The sequence below is a fragment of the Etheostoma spectabile genome, unplaced genomic scaffold (genome assembly GCF_008692095.1).
Source record: "Etheostoma spectabile isolate EspeVRDwgs_2016 unplaced genomic scaffold, UIUC_Espe_1.0 scaffold00570034, whole genome shotgun sequence".
In the NCBI taxonomy this organism is placed as follows: domain Eukaryota; kingdom Metazoa; phylum Chordata; class Actinopteri; order Perciformes; family Percidae; genus Etheostoma; species Etheostoma spectabile.
In genome coordinates this window covers 1-13,447 of record NW_022605484.1, presented here as the reverse complement: position 1 = coordinate 13,447, position 13,447 = coordinate 1, and the positions used below count along the sequence as shown (strand labels likewise).

Sequence of the window (13,447 nt, the reverse complement as noted above, 5' to 3'; positions counted from 1 at the left end):
GTATCCCGAAAAACAAACAAGAGGACTTCAAAGCAGCCATGAAAAACATGAACTGGGAGGAGCTACTTCCTGAAAATGATTTAGAAATTACCAGTCAAATCTTTACTGAAAAATTGCAATCTACAGTTAATGAATATTCTATTAGAATTAAATATAAAAACAAGAATCAGGGTCTTCCCTGGGTGAATGAGAAAGTCCTAAAATTAATGAAGGAGCGGGACAATGCTTTAAAAATAGCCATAAAGTCAAAGATGTCCCACAATAGGCATAACTTCGTTAGGCTGAGAAACAAAGTAACTAGTGAACTGAGAAAAGCAAAGGCAGACTTTTTGATCATAATTATTGAAAATTCAAATGGTAACTCAAAAGCCACATGGAGTCAGATTCAAAAATTAACCGGTAAAAACATTAGTATAACTAAGCCGATTGTACTGAAAGCAAATGACACAATCTTGAAGTGTCCGACCAATGTGGCACAGGCCTTCAATCAATACTTTGTTGAGTCAGTAGACACTATCGCCCAAAGTTTAGCAATACAACAAAACAATCCATGCACAGCTAATACTACAGAGCCAGCACTGACACTGAGACCAGTATCAGAGGATGAGGTTATAAAAACAGTTACATCTCTCAAACCATCAAGGGCTAAGGATGTCTATGGTATGGATACACTTATTCTGAAAGGGATCAGCTCTTCAATAGTTACCCCACTAACACACATAATCAATACTTCACTGGCCCAAGGATGGTTTCCAGATTCATTGAAGCCTGCTGTTGTGGCCCCTGTATTCAAAGGTGGTAACCCGCTACTGACCTCCAACTATAGGCCCATCAGTGTTGTACCTGTAGTATCCAAGGTATCTGAAAAACTGATTAACAAACAAATCATGGACCATCTCAACAACAGCTCCTTTCCACTGCATCCAATGCAATTTGGATTCAGGGCCAACTCGACTGAAACGGCTCCATGTTACTTCATAGAAAAAGTTCCGGCATCACTGGATAAAGGCGGGGTTGTTGGGGCTGTGTTCCTTGACTTAAAGAAAGCATTTGACACAGTTAATCATAACATCCTGTTGTATAAATTACTGAATTTCAATTTCTCTTCAAGCTTGGTCAATCTTATCAAATCTTATCTCTCACCCCGCTCTCAACATGTCAAATTGGTACCCATAAATCTAACTTACTTGGTCTTTCCACCGGGGTCCCGCAGGGATCCATACTTGGCCCAACCCTTTTTAGCATATATGTTAATGATCTACCCTCTGTTTGTGGAAAGTGTGATGTTTTAATGTATGCTGATGATACAGTTATTTTACTCATGGTAAGGCTGAATCCCATTTCTTCCCCTTACCCCTTCCCCTTACCCTTCCCCTAGCTTTTGCGCGTTCACGCGGGACCTAGTGGTGTCCCAATACCAATTAGGACCTAGGGGTAGGGGATAGACCAAGGGCTGTATACCCCTTGGAACCTAGTGTGGATGCGACCTCACTTGAAAACACTCAGGCGTGTGTGGCTGCTGCATCGACCAGAGAGACACATGAATGTAAGTACTTTCGGCTTAAATAATTGATTAAAAGTTACGACAGTCTTGTTTTGTGGTCTATGCAGTCCTGTACATGTGTACTTGCAACCTTGCTACCTAACTGAAACTTTTTAAAAATTGCTAGCTTGCACTGCTAACGCTAATCGCTAACGCTAACGTTGATTTCCACAACAGTCCCACATATTTCTGCCTTGAATGGACTGTATACATCGCATAGATTGTATAGTTAGATATATATTAATGGTCTATGATACATCGCTACGTGCTTAACATATACCGCCCTGTATCACACAGGAGGACACAGGAGGACACAGCAACTGGTCCAGTTTGGGCTGAAAACGCAGACGTTTCCTAAATCCTGTGTTCATGTTGTACCATTCATTATTGCATTGGTACTGTATTATTGTAATCATTTGTAATTAATTCCTGTTCATTGTTCATGCACTTGAATATTGTTGTTGGCTTTGATATGGGACACTGATGATATGTGAGGGGGGGGGGGGGGTTACTGGCCAACAGGCTTCAGACTGGTCTGGAATATCTGAACAGCTGTAGTTAATTTGTTTGTTTGTGGTGTTGTTTGTATTTTTTAGTTTTACACATTTGAAGCCTTTATATGTGTGCGACATGTTAGTTATGGTTCTAATAGTTGATAATGGTTCTATAACATCATTTTATGTAACGTTTTTGCCGGTTATGTTCAATTTATCACCAATAAAGACAGATTTTTGGCAACAAAATGTTTTTGTGAACATCAATGACATTCAAAACTGTATGTACATGTATGTACATGTATGTATACATGATACATGTGTATACACATTTGTATTGCAAACAGACCTAAGTACTACACAGATAAGAACATCTGCCTCTGCACTACCAAAGTGAACATAAAATAACTATAAAATATATAAATATTTAAATCCATATGACACTGTTGTCCAAACCCACACAATCAACAGACAGAGACGCCATCTTGGAGGTTTGTGATCAATACTGTACGGTGAACCAAGTGGTGGCCCATTTCATAGGGGTATGTTTTCACCCCTACCCCTTACCCCTTGGTTTCAAGGGCCAAGGGGTAAGGGGTAAGGGCCAAGGGGAAGGGGTAAGGGCCAAGGGGTAGGGGTAAGATGGAGATTCAGCCTAAGACTGCTGAAGAGGTTGCAATCAAGCTAACAGATGTGCTAGTGAAGGTCACATCTGGCTTAACCACTGTTGTTTGCAACTGAATCTTTCAAAAACAGTCTGTATGTTCATTACCAAAAACAGTCTGTATGTTCATTACCAAAAACAGTTTGTATGTTCATTACCAAAAACAGTCTGTATGTTCATTACCAAAAACAGTTTGTATGTTCATTACCAAAAACAGTCTGTATGTTCATTACCAAAAACAGTCTGTATGTTCATTACCAAAAACAGTTTGTATGTTCATTACCAAAAACAGTTTGTATGTTCATTACCAAAAACAGTCTGTATGTTCATTACCAAAAACAGTTTGTATGTTCATTACCAAAAACAGTCTGTATGTTCATTACCAACGGCTCCCGCATAGACGCAGAGCAAGACATTTCCATTTCAGGACCCAGACTAATGGTTGTCTCAGAATACAAGTATTTAGGAATGCACTTATGGCGTTTTTCCACTGCTGGTAACAGCTCGACTCAACTCGCCTCGACTCGCCTCTACTCGACTCGACACATTCTGCGTCCGTTTTCCATTGCAGATTGAGTAACGCCTCAGCGTGGCTGGTAACCATAGCTATGCGTGATGATGTCATTTTCAACGCGACTCACCCTAACCCTCATTTAAGAGTAATGTTAAGAAATGGATGATTGAAAATCAACACTGACGCTGGTCCAACAATAACTGGATCATCCATTTTAGATTTTATTTGCTTATCTGGTTTATTCGATTGTTGTGGTTTAACATTGTAATTTTTAACCTTTTGTCTATTGTATAAATATCTTCATTGTAATATAACTGTTTATTATTTTAGGATGCCTAATAACATCTGGCTAGGGGACTGCCGATGAAAACTAGCCCATGGCTAACTCGGGTACGCTTACATTTGCTTCGAATGTTGATCAGTGTACGTTGTCCCCCTTTTTAACACAGGAATATTTAGTGTTAATCGTAGACCCCCCCCCCCCCCAATCATTGTTTACTCAGGCTAGTATTCTTAGTGTTTATCAAGTGAATCAACTTCAAACTGCTTCATTTGTTTATAGCTCTATAAAGAAGTTATTTCCAGCACCTTTGTAATATTTTTACTTTTAATAATGAGTTTCATCAGTATCCGACTCGTAGTGGTCTCACTAGGCCCCCCCACTCTGGTACGACTCATACCCAGTTCAGTGTATTGTATAGATAACATTATATTATGATTATGTTATATATATATATTATAGTATTATTATCCAGAGGGTCAGAGGTCTGGACCAGTCTCCCCTCTTCACTCACTGAGCTTCTAAAGAGTTTCAACTGAGAGTCAAAGTGTTGCTCCTAACTTCTCTCATTTCTACTTTTGGGTTTGTGCTATAAATGCAATTTTTTACAACGTAATCTTTTGTTTTTTAATATAATATATAAATTGTTTTTAAATTGTAAAGTAATTTGTTCCATGGAGATTGACACTCTGTGGAGGTCTCCAGGGTCCTGCAGGTTGGACTCTGTGGAGGTCTCCAGGGTCCTGCAGGTTGGACTCTGTGGAGGTCTGCCGGGTCCTGCAGGTTGGACTCTGTGGAGGTCTGCCAGTGTCCTGCAGGTGGACTCTGTGGAGGTCTGCCGGGTCCTGCAGGTTGGACTCTGTGGAGGTCTGCCAGGGTCCTGCAGGTTGGACTCTGTGGGGGTCTGCCAGGGTCCTGCAGGTTGGACTCTGTGGAGGTCTACCAGGGTCCTATAGGTTGGACTCTGTGGATGTCTGCAGGGTCCTGCAGGTTGGACTCTGTGGAGGTCTGCAGGGTCCTGCAGGTTGGACTCTGTGGGGGTCTGCCAGGGTCCTGCAGGTTGGACTCTGTGGAGGTCTGCGGGGTCCTGCAGGTTGGACTCTGTGGAGGTCTGCAGGGTCCTGCAGGTTGGACTCTGTGGAGGTCTGCAGGGTCCTGCAGGTTGGACTCTGTGGAGGTCTGACAGGGTCTGGGCCACTCTAGGTTTTAGTTTGCTGTCATGAGTTTCTAGACTGTTGTTCCTCCTTCATTTAAAAATGAACCTTAAAGCTCTTATTGTGAAAGTACTTCCTGCCAGGTGGGGCTGTGACTCATCAGGAAATAACTCACCTGAGTTGTTGATCGGGACATTTTGGACTGGTTGAAGAAACAGTCGAGTGAGGCTGAGACGCAGTTCTTCCTCTCGGAGTGGAGCTCCAGATGAAGGGTTAGGAGGTAAGATCCACTCTCATTTTAATGGGGGGGGGGGGGTTAGGAGGTAAGATCCACTCTCATTTTAATGGGGGGGGGTTAGGAGGTAAGATCCACTCTCATTTTAATGGGGGGGGGGTTAAGAGGTAAGATCCACTTTAATTTTATAGCATGGAGGACTTCATCAAGGTCTTTGGAAGGAAGATAGTCCTTATTTATATTTGGTATTTTAGCTAGAAGTCTTCTTCTTATAATGTTTGTGTGTGTGTGTGTGTGTGTGTGTGTGTGTGTGTGTGTGTGTGGTGTGGTGTGTGTGTGTGTGTGTGTGTGTGTGGTGTGATCAGCTAACAGGACCAACCTGTCTGATCAGCACACCTGGTCACGTGTTAGACGCCTACACAGTCTCAGCTGTCTCAAAACTGTGTGTGTGTGTGTGTGTGTGTGTGTTGTGTGTGTGTGTGTTGTGTGTGTCTGTGTGTCTGTGTGTCTGTAAGTGTGTGTGTGTGTGTGTGTGTGTGTGTGTGTGTGTGATCAGCTAACAGGACCAACCTGTCTGATCAGCACACCTGGTCACGTGTTAGACGCCTACACAGTCTCAGCTGTCTCAAACCGTGTGTGTGTGTGTGTGTGTGGGGGGGGGGAGGGGGTGCTGTCAGAAATCAAACCGTCGTCTCCACCAGCAGGAAGTCAGACCCAACAGGACTCTACTGTTTAGAGCCTTTCAAAATAAAATGCAGGGCCCTAAATGCCTCTGTTACTGTTGTAGTGCTGTGTGGAGGACGAGGCCCAGGACAGGAAGCTGAGACTGAGTCTTAATGGAGTCTTGTCTCCATTAGAGGACAGAAAGATTAAGTGGATGTGACACATGCCTTTGGTGTGGGAGATCAGGGTTCGATTCCCACTGCCATACATCAGCCAATGTGTCCCCGAGCAAGACCTGTAACCCTAGTGTCTCCAGAGGTGTGGGACCTCTGCCATGTCTCTCAGGTGTAAGTGTCTCTGGATAAAAGCGTCCGCTGAAGGACATGTAATGTAACGTAATAATGAAGGACAGAAATCATACAGCCACCAGCTTCCCTCTTTATTATCTGCTGGATAGCTTCTAGTTTCTGGAGATCTTCCTCTCTTTCTAACAGGACCCATCAGAGACCAGACCCTGCTGAACCTGGGCCCAGCTGTGTGTCCATGAAGAGACACCGGTCCACGGAGACACCCCCACTTTAAAAACAAGGAGACCTGTAATGGAGCAAAAAAGTGTGAGGGAGAGAATTGAAAAGGAGAGCAGGACAGTGGAAATAGAGAAGAGGAGAAGGAGGTGAGTTGTTCTGAAACCTCCAACAAGAAGTTGTGTTGTCTCATTGGGGGTGGTGGTGGGGCGGGGGCCTTGGAGAGGGTCTCTGTGTGATGATTGTGATTGGTCTAAAGAGATGCTGATGACCCAGAGTAGGTTGTTGTCCCATCCAGGAACGCTGTGAGGACTGGCCAGACCTTCCCCTGCAGAGCTGTGGAGGAGGAAGGTCTGGTTATAAGAGACTACTGAACATGACCCTCTATACATGTGTTTTTCTATCAGGACCCATCAGAGACCAGACCATCCTGATCCTGATCCTGATCCTGATCCTGAACCCAGCTGTGTGTCCTTCAAGAGCGACCGGTCATATGAAGTTCTCATTAACTTTAAAGGAGAACAACCCTCTGCTGGAAGGAGGTCAGCTGTTAATAATATTATAATATTGCTGAGTCATGCTTTAACTTTTATGTCTCCAGAGAAGTTTTTGGAGTTTATTCTCAGCATCTTTCTTCTTCACATATATTTATATTCTCCATGTGAAAGCTGTCTAGTAAGACCGGTCTTCACCTGTAGATCTCAGTTTAATACTGGACCTGGTCTGGACCAATAGGATCTGGTGTTGTAGCCCCATCAAAAAGCATTTTAAATCTCCCGTAGCCATCGGCTAGGCTACACATCAGGAATGTTCTTCTCCAACTGGGAATACCGGGATATGTGGGCCTCAGAGTGCTTCTTCCAGGGTAATATCATGTGTACCCCCCCCCCCCCAACTCTTCCCCCTCTGGAGAACCAGCGACCCTTGTTAAGTGTTAGTGTCACCTGAGTCAGGACAATAGTTGGCATGAGAAGACTATTGCCGCTTGAGTATGGACAGGCCAATATTCAGTGAGTGGCTTCATCAAAAGATTGTTTCCCCCATTGGTCAAAACACAAAATTCTTCTCAAATGTTGGATGTGGGTTTGCCAGTTGGATGTCAAATCAGAAGTCAATGAGAGGAAGTAAATAAAAGGCAACCTGCCTCCAAAAGTACCCTCAGTCCAGGTCAGCAGTTCTCCCCAACTACAGACAGGCCATCTAACCTCTGCCCCACCCCCCCCCCCCCCCAAATCGGCTGATGGTTTGCCATAATCGTTTTGAAGCCAACTGAAGGTTTTTCACAGTTGACTCCCCAAACTACTTCTCCATATGAATGTTTGCTTCCATGACAACAGACGCTGCAGACCTCCTGCATCATGATCCCAGTCTGCTGCTCCTGGAGTCCTTCAGGACCACCATGTTGGAGCCCTTGTGGACTCCTTAGTTCTTTCTCTACATTCACAGTATGGTCAGCAGTGCCACCAACTCTTTACTGTCAGGGTAAACCATCTGATTCTATGTTGTAATCAACACTTTAAGTCCCAGGACCTTTACCTTGTGTGTGTCTCTGTGTGGACAGACATGATGGGAGCTAATACTTTCTGATTCCTCCACAGACTGGACCAGGAGAGCTCAGAAGGTCCCAGTGGTCAGCCTGCCCAGCAGCATCAAACCCACCTGGACTCCATCTTTATGGTCTGTACATGTACACCAACTACTTTTACATCTATTCTGTTTCCAATCATCTCCATGCTGCCCTGTTCAGACCAGAGGGTCCTCAGTCTGTCCATCGTGGATCTGATGGTTGCTTCCATGATTTCAGTTGATTTGATTCATATAATCTTCTGTTCCAGCTGCTGGAGGAGAACATTGTCACTTTTGTGAAGAATGAGCTGAAGAAGATCCAGAAGCTTCTGAGACCAGAGTACCCAGAATGCCCAGAGAGTCAGAGGGAGGATGAGGATGAAGAGCAGAGGAGCAGCAGAGAGGCGTTTCTGAAGATCACACTGCACTTCTGAGGAGAATGAAGCAGGACGGGCTGGCTGACCGTCTGCAGAGCAGTAAGAGGATTTCTCTAAAGATTTAACTTGCTGGACTAATGGGACGTTTACTAATGTCTCCAGAGAAGGGTCAGAGTATGTTCCAGTTTCTTCATAAATCTCCTACTGATCTTCTTTGTTCTGTATTCATTCAGGAAGTCCAGCAGGAGTTTGTAAGCGTAAACTCAAATCTAAGCTAGACAGGAAGTTCCAGCGTGTGTTTGAGGGGATTGCTAAAGAAGGAGACCAAACCGTTCTGGATCAGATGTTCACAGAGATCTACCTCATGAAGGGAAGGCCTGCAGAGGTCAATGATGAACATGAGGTCAGACAGATTGAAACAGCATCCTGGAAACCAGACAGACCAGAAACAACAATCAGACAAAAAGACATCTTTAAAACCCCACCTGGAAGAGATGAACCAATCAGAGCAGTGATGACAACGGGAGTGGCTGGCATCGGGAAAACAGTCTTAACACAGAAGTTCACTCTGGACTGGGCTGAAGGCAAAGCCAACCAGGACATCCAGTTCTTATTCCCATTCACCTTCAGAGAGCTGAATGTGCTGAAAGAGATCAAGTTCAGCTTGGTGGAACTTGTTGATTACTTCTTTAGTGAAACCAAAGAAGCAGGAATCAGCAGGTTTGAAGAGGTCCCGGTGGTCTTCATCTTTGATGGTCTGGATGAGTGTCGACTTCCACTGGACTTCCTCAACACTAAAATCCTGACTGATGTTACAAAGTCCACCTCAGTGGGTGTGTTGCTGACAAACCTCATCAGGGGGAATCTGCTTCCCTCTGCTCGCCTCTGGATAACCACACGACCTGCAGCAGCCAATCAGATCCCTCCTGGGTGTGTTGACATGGTGACAGAGGTCAGAGGGTTCACTGACGCCCAGAAGGAGGAGTACTTCAGGAAGAGATTCAGAGATGATGAGCAGGCCAGCAGAATCATCTCCCACATCAAGAGATCCCGAAGCCTCCACATCATGTGTCACATCCCAGTCTTCTGCTGGATCACCGCTACAGTTCTGGAGAAGGTGTTGAAGACCAGAGAGGGAGGAGAACTGCCCAAGACCCTGACTGAGATGTACATCCACTTCCTGGTGGTTCAGTCCAACAGAAGAATGTCAAGTATTATGGAAGAACTGAGACAGATCAAACCTGGAGTCCAGAGAACATGGTGATGATCAAGTCTCTGGGAAAACTGCTTTTGAGCAGCTGCAGAAAGGCAACCTGATCTTCTATGAATCAGACCTGACAGAGTGTGGCATCGATATCAACGCAGCCTCAGTGGTCTCAGGAGTGTTCACACAGATCTTTAAAGAGGAGAGTGGACTGTACCAGGACAAGGTGTTCTGCTTCGTCCATCTGAGTGTTCAGGAGTTCCTTGCTGCTCTTCATGTCCATCTGACTTCACCGACTCTGGAGTCAACCTTCTGGCTGAAGAACAAACAACATCCAAGCTGTCTAAATTCTTCAGAGTCAGACTAAACAAACATCATCAGCACGTTTCTACCAGAGAGCTGTGGACAAGGCCTTACAGAGTCTAAATGGACACCTGGACTTGTTCCTCCGCTTCCTCCTGGGTCTTTCACTGCAGACCAATCAGAGTCTCCTACTGAGGTCTGCTGACACAGACAGGGAGTAGCTCAGAGACCAATCAGGAAACAGTGTGGTACATCAAGAAGAAGATGGATGAGGATCTGTCTGCAGAGAGAAGCATCAATCTGTTCCACTGTCTGAATGAAATGAATGATGGTTCTCTAGTGGAGCAGATCCAACGGTCCCTGAGTTCAGGACGTCTCTCCACAGATAAACTGTCTCCTGCTCAGTGGTCAGCTCTGGTCTTCATCTTACTGTCATCAGAAGAAGATCTGGACGTGTTTGACTGAAGAAATACTCTGCTTCAGAGGAGGCTCTTCTGAGGCTGCTGCCAGTGGTCAAAGCCTCCAAAAAGCTCTGTACGTCGGATTTATTCATCAATAAATACTCTATCTTTTTACAACAGGAGTTAATAATAAATAACTTCCTGTTGTCTCTCCAGGCTGAGTGTCTGTAACCTGTCAGAGAGAAGCTGTGAAGCTCTGTCCTCAGTTCTCAGTTCCCAGTCCTCTAGTCTGAGAGAGCTGGACCTGAGTAACAACAACCTGCAGGATTCAGGAGTGGAGCTGGTCTCTGATGGACTGAAGAGTCCACACTGCAGACTGGAGACTTTTAGGTCAGACCAACTTACTCTTTGTCTTTAATTTGATGATGTTTCTATTTACTTTAAGCTTCATTTAATTTAAACGGCCCTTCTCATGGCAGGACTAATTTCAGAAGGTCTTTGAATGTTTCCTAAGTATTTCTTTGTATTCATAATCATATGTCACAAAGCCTGAAATATGAATTGTGGCTGAGTTCTAGAAATATTTTTCTTATTTATTATCATGTGACTTTGATACCTAGTTCAGTCTTGAATAGTTATCTGCAACTTGTTTAGAATTAAACAAAAAGGACTTAAACTGAAAGAGGATTTAATATACTAAATCATAATTCCAGACTCAACATTTAAACCTACAGGATGTACCTGTCTTGTTTCCTGTTGTCTCTCCAGGCTGAGTGGCTGTAAACCTGTCAGAGAGAAGCTGTGAAGCTCTGTCCTCAGTTCTCAGCTCCCAGTCCTCTAGTCTGAGAGAGCTGGACCTAGTAGTAACAACAACCTGCAGGATTCAGGAGTGGAGGCTGGTCTCTGATGGACTGAAGAGTCCACAATGCACTCTGGAGACTCTCAGGTCAGGATTCATTAACCCGTTCAACTGATGACCATTTAAACTCTGACTAACTTTAGTTGATAAACAGCTGACTCGTTAGCTTTGGTCTGTTGATATGATGAACTTTAGCAGTAGTTTTGAGACTCAAAAATTAAATCCTGCAGATGATTTTAAAGATTATTCAAAATCTGGACTAAAATGTACCTGGACAATAAGCAAAGAAAGAACTAGCACATGGCTCCCCGTGTTGACAGAGGCTTCCTGTGTGTTGTCTGTGTGTTTCCAGTCTGTCAGGCTGTCTGATCTCAGAGGAAGGCTGTTCTTCTCTGGTCTCAGCTCTGAGCGCCAACCCCTCCATCTGAGAGAGCTGGACCTGAGCTACAATCATCCAGGAGACTCAGGAGTGAAGCTGCTGTCAGCGGGACTGAAGGATCCTCTCGGGAGACTGGACACTCTCGGTACACACAATGATCAACAAGAAGGAGATATTAGTGTAGGACGTTTTAAAGGAGAAAACACTCCAGGAACTAAAATCATAACTCCCTTTGTTAAGAGTTGATGGAGTTTGGACAGATATCTGTCCGTGGTTTTAAGAAACATATTTTTTCCTCTTTCCTGGGATCAAATCAGTTTCACTACACAAAGAGAGGTCCAGGACCGGGTTAGCCTAGCTTAGCACAAGGCGATGTGCTTTGCTGTGTGGAGAAGCATTAATCTCCTCTTTAGGCAGACTAGTTATCTAGAGGTTTAAAGGTCAGCTGCCGGTGCTGCATGGCTCATGTTATCGTTTAGGACGTACTCTGACGTCTGGACCATTATTTCTCTTAGGTCCTCTTGTGCTGGGAGGAGTAGACTCTAGATTCAAAAAGTCCCTCAAAACCCTCTTTCCTGGTATCCTTGTTGCTTATTGGCTGTGGTTATCCTTGTTGCTTATTGGCCGTTGGTTATCTTGTTGCTTATTGGCTGTTGGTTATCCTTGTTTCTTATTGGCTGTTGGTTATCCTTGTTGCTTATTGGCTGTGTGGTTATCCTTGTTTTTTTTGGCCGTTGGTTATCCGTGGTTGCTTGTTATTGGCTGTTGGTTTTATCTTGTTTCTTATTGGCTGTTGGTTATCCTTGTGCTTATTGGCTGTTGGTATCCTGTTGCTTAAGGCGTTGGTTATCCTTGTTGCTTATGGCTGTTGGTTATCCTTGTGCTTATTGGCTGGTGGTTATCCGTGTGCTTAATGGCTGTTGGATCCTGGGGCTTATTGGCTGTTGGTTATCCTTGTTGCGTAGGGCTGTTGGTTATCCTTGTTGCTTATTGTGTTGGTTATCTGGTTGCTTATGGGCTGTTGGTTATCCTTGTGCTTATGGGTGTTGTTTATCCTTGTTGCTTATTGCTGTGGTTGTCCTGGTTGCTTATTGGCTGTTGGTTATCCTTGTTGTATTGGCTGTTGGTTATCCTTTGGGGGATTATCTCGTTGCTGAAGGCCGTTCCAGAGTTTGCGGCTGCAGTTCTTCCTTTTAGCTTTCGTAAATTCGTTGAGCTCTTTGAGCGTGACACGTCTTCAAATGTTTAATTAAGTGCTGCTGTTGAAAATTGCAACTCTCGTACCACCCCTCGAAAATGCTTCTTAGCTTGTTTTAGCATGTTAGGTGATCAGTTTTCTTCGCCCCTCTAAAACAGCAGCGCTACTAATTTAAGAGCAGCGAAGAAGAACTGTGTCCGAGCTAACGGAGCTAACCAGTAAATAGATTCCTATTGCTAATAGTTTTACGTGGTTGGCGGATCGATGCCTGGACTCCAGTACTCGATGATACCGATGCATTTTACAGCAGTATCAGAGGCATTTCTGATACTGGCATCAGAATCAGAACATCTCTACATGTAGTAGATCCAGATTAAAGACCTGGTCTTCTGCTGCTGTTACCAAACCCTTAGAGAGAGGAGAGGGTCAGAGAGAGGAGAGAGAGGTTAGAGAGAGAGACAGGTTAGAGAGAGAGAACAGGTTAGAGGAAACCCAGCGTGTGAGTGAGTGATGTAATGCCCCCCCCCCCCCCCCCTCCTTTCAGGGTGGAGCCTGCTGGAGTCAGAGGGTGACACCAGGTCAGGAAGTGTAAGTGTTTTTTAATTTCATTCATCAGACTGGACATCACTCATTCAACCCTGTGATGTCATCACAAAGAGCTGATTGGTTAATAACTGCAGCTGTGTTGTGTCTCGTTGTCTCCGTCAGAATTCCTGTGAACTCACAGTCGACACCAACACGGTGGACAGGAGACTCAAACTGTCTGACAACAACAGGACGGTGACCGGGTGAAGGAGGATCAGCCATATCCTGGTCATCCAGAGAGGTTTGAGTCTGGTATCCTCAGCTGCTGTGTAGAGATGGTCTGACTGGTCCCTGTTCTGGGAGGGTCCAGACCAGAGGACGGGTTTATGTATCAGTGAGTTACAGAGGAATGAGGAGGAGAGGACGCAAAGAGACTGTATGTTAAACATAATGATCAGTCCTGGAGTCTGGTCTGATATTATCGTTACTATGCCTTCACAATAACATAGGAACCTCCGTCTCCGTCCCCCGTGTCTCTGGTAGAGTAGCAGTGTATGTGGACTG

General features: G+C 44.6%; 1 long non-coding RNA gene across 1 annotated transcript; it reads right to left on the bottom strand.

The window, feature by feature from the left end:
• Window positions 1-2,467: 2,467 nt before the first annotated feature.
• On the bottom strand, window positions 2,468-7,806 carry LOC116685564 (uncharacterized). The gene is made up of 3 exons (XR_004330984.1): window positions 7,668-7,806; window positions 3,887-3,888; window positions 2,468-2,480 (listed from the first exon to the last, which is right to left on the bottom strand). It is a non-coding gene; the product is annotated as an uncharacterized LOC116685564 (long non-coding RNA).
• Between the last annotated feature and the right edge of the window lie 5,641 nt (window positions 7,807-13,447).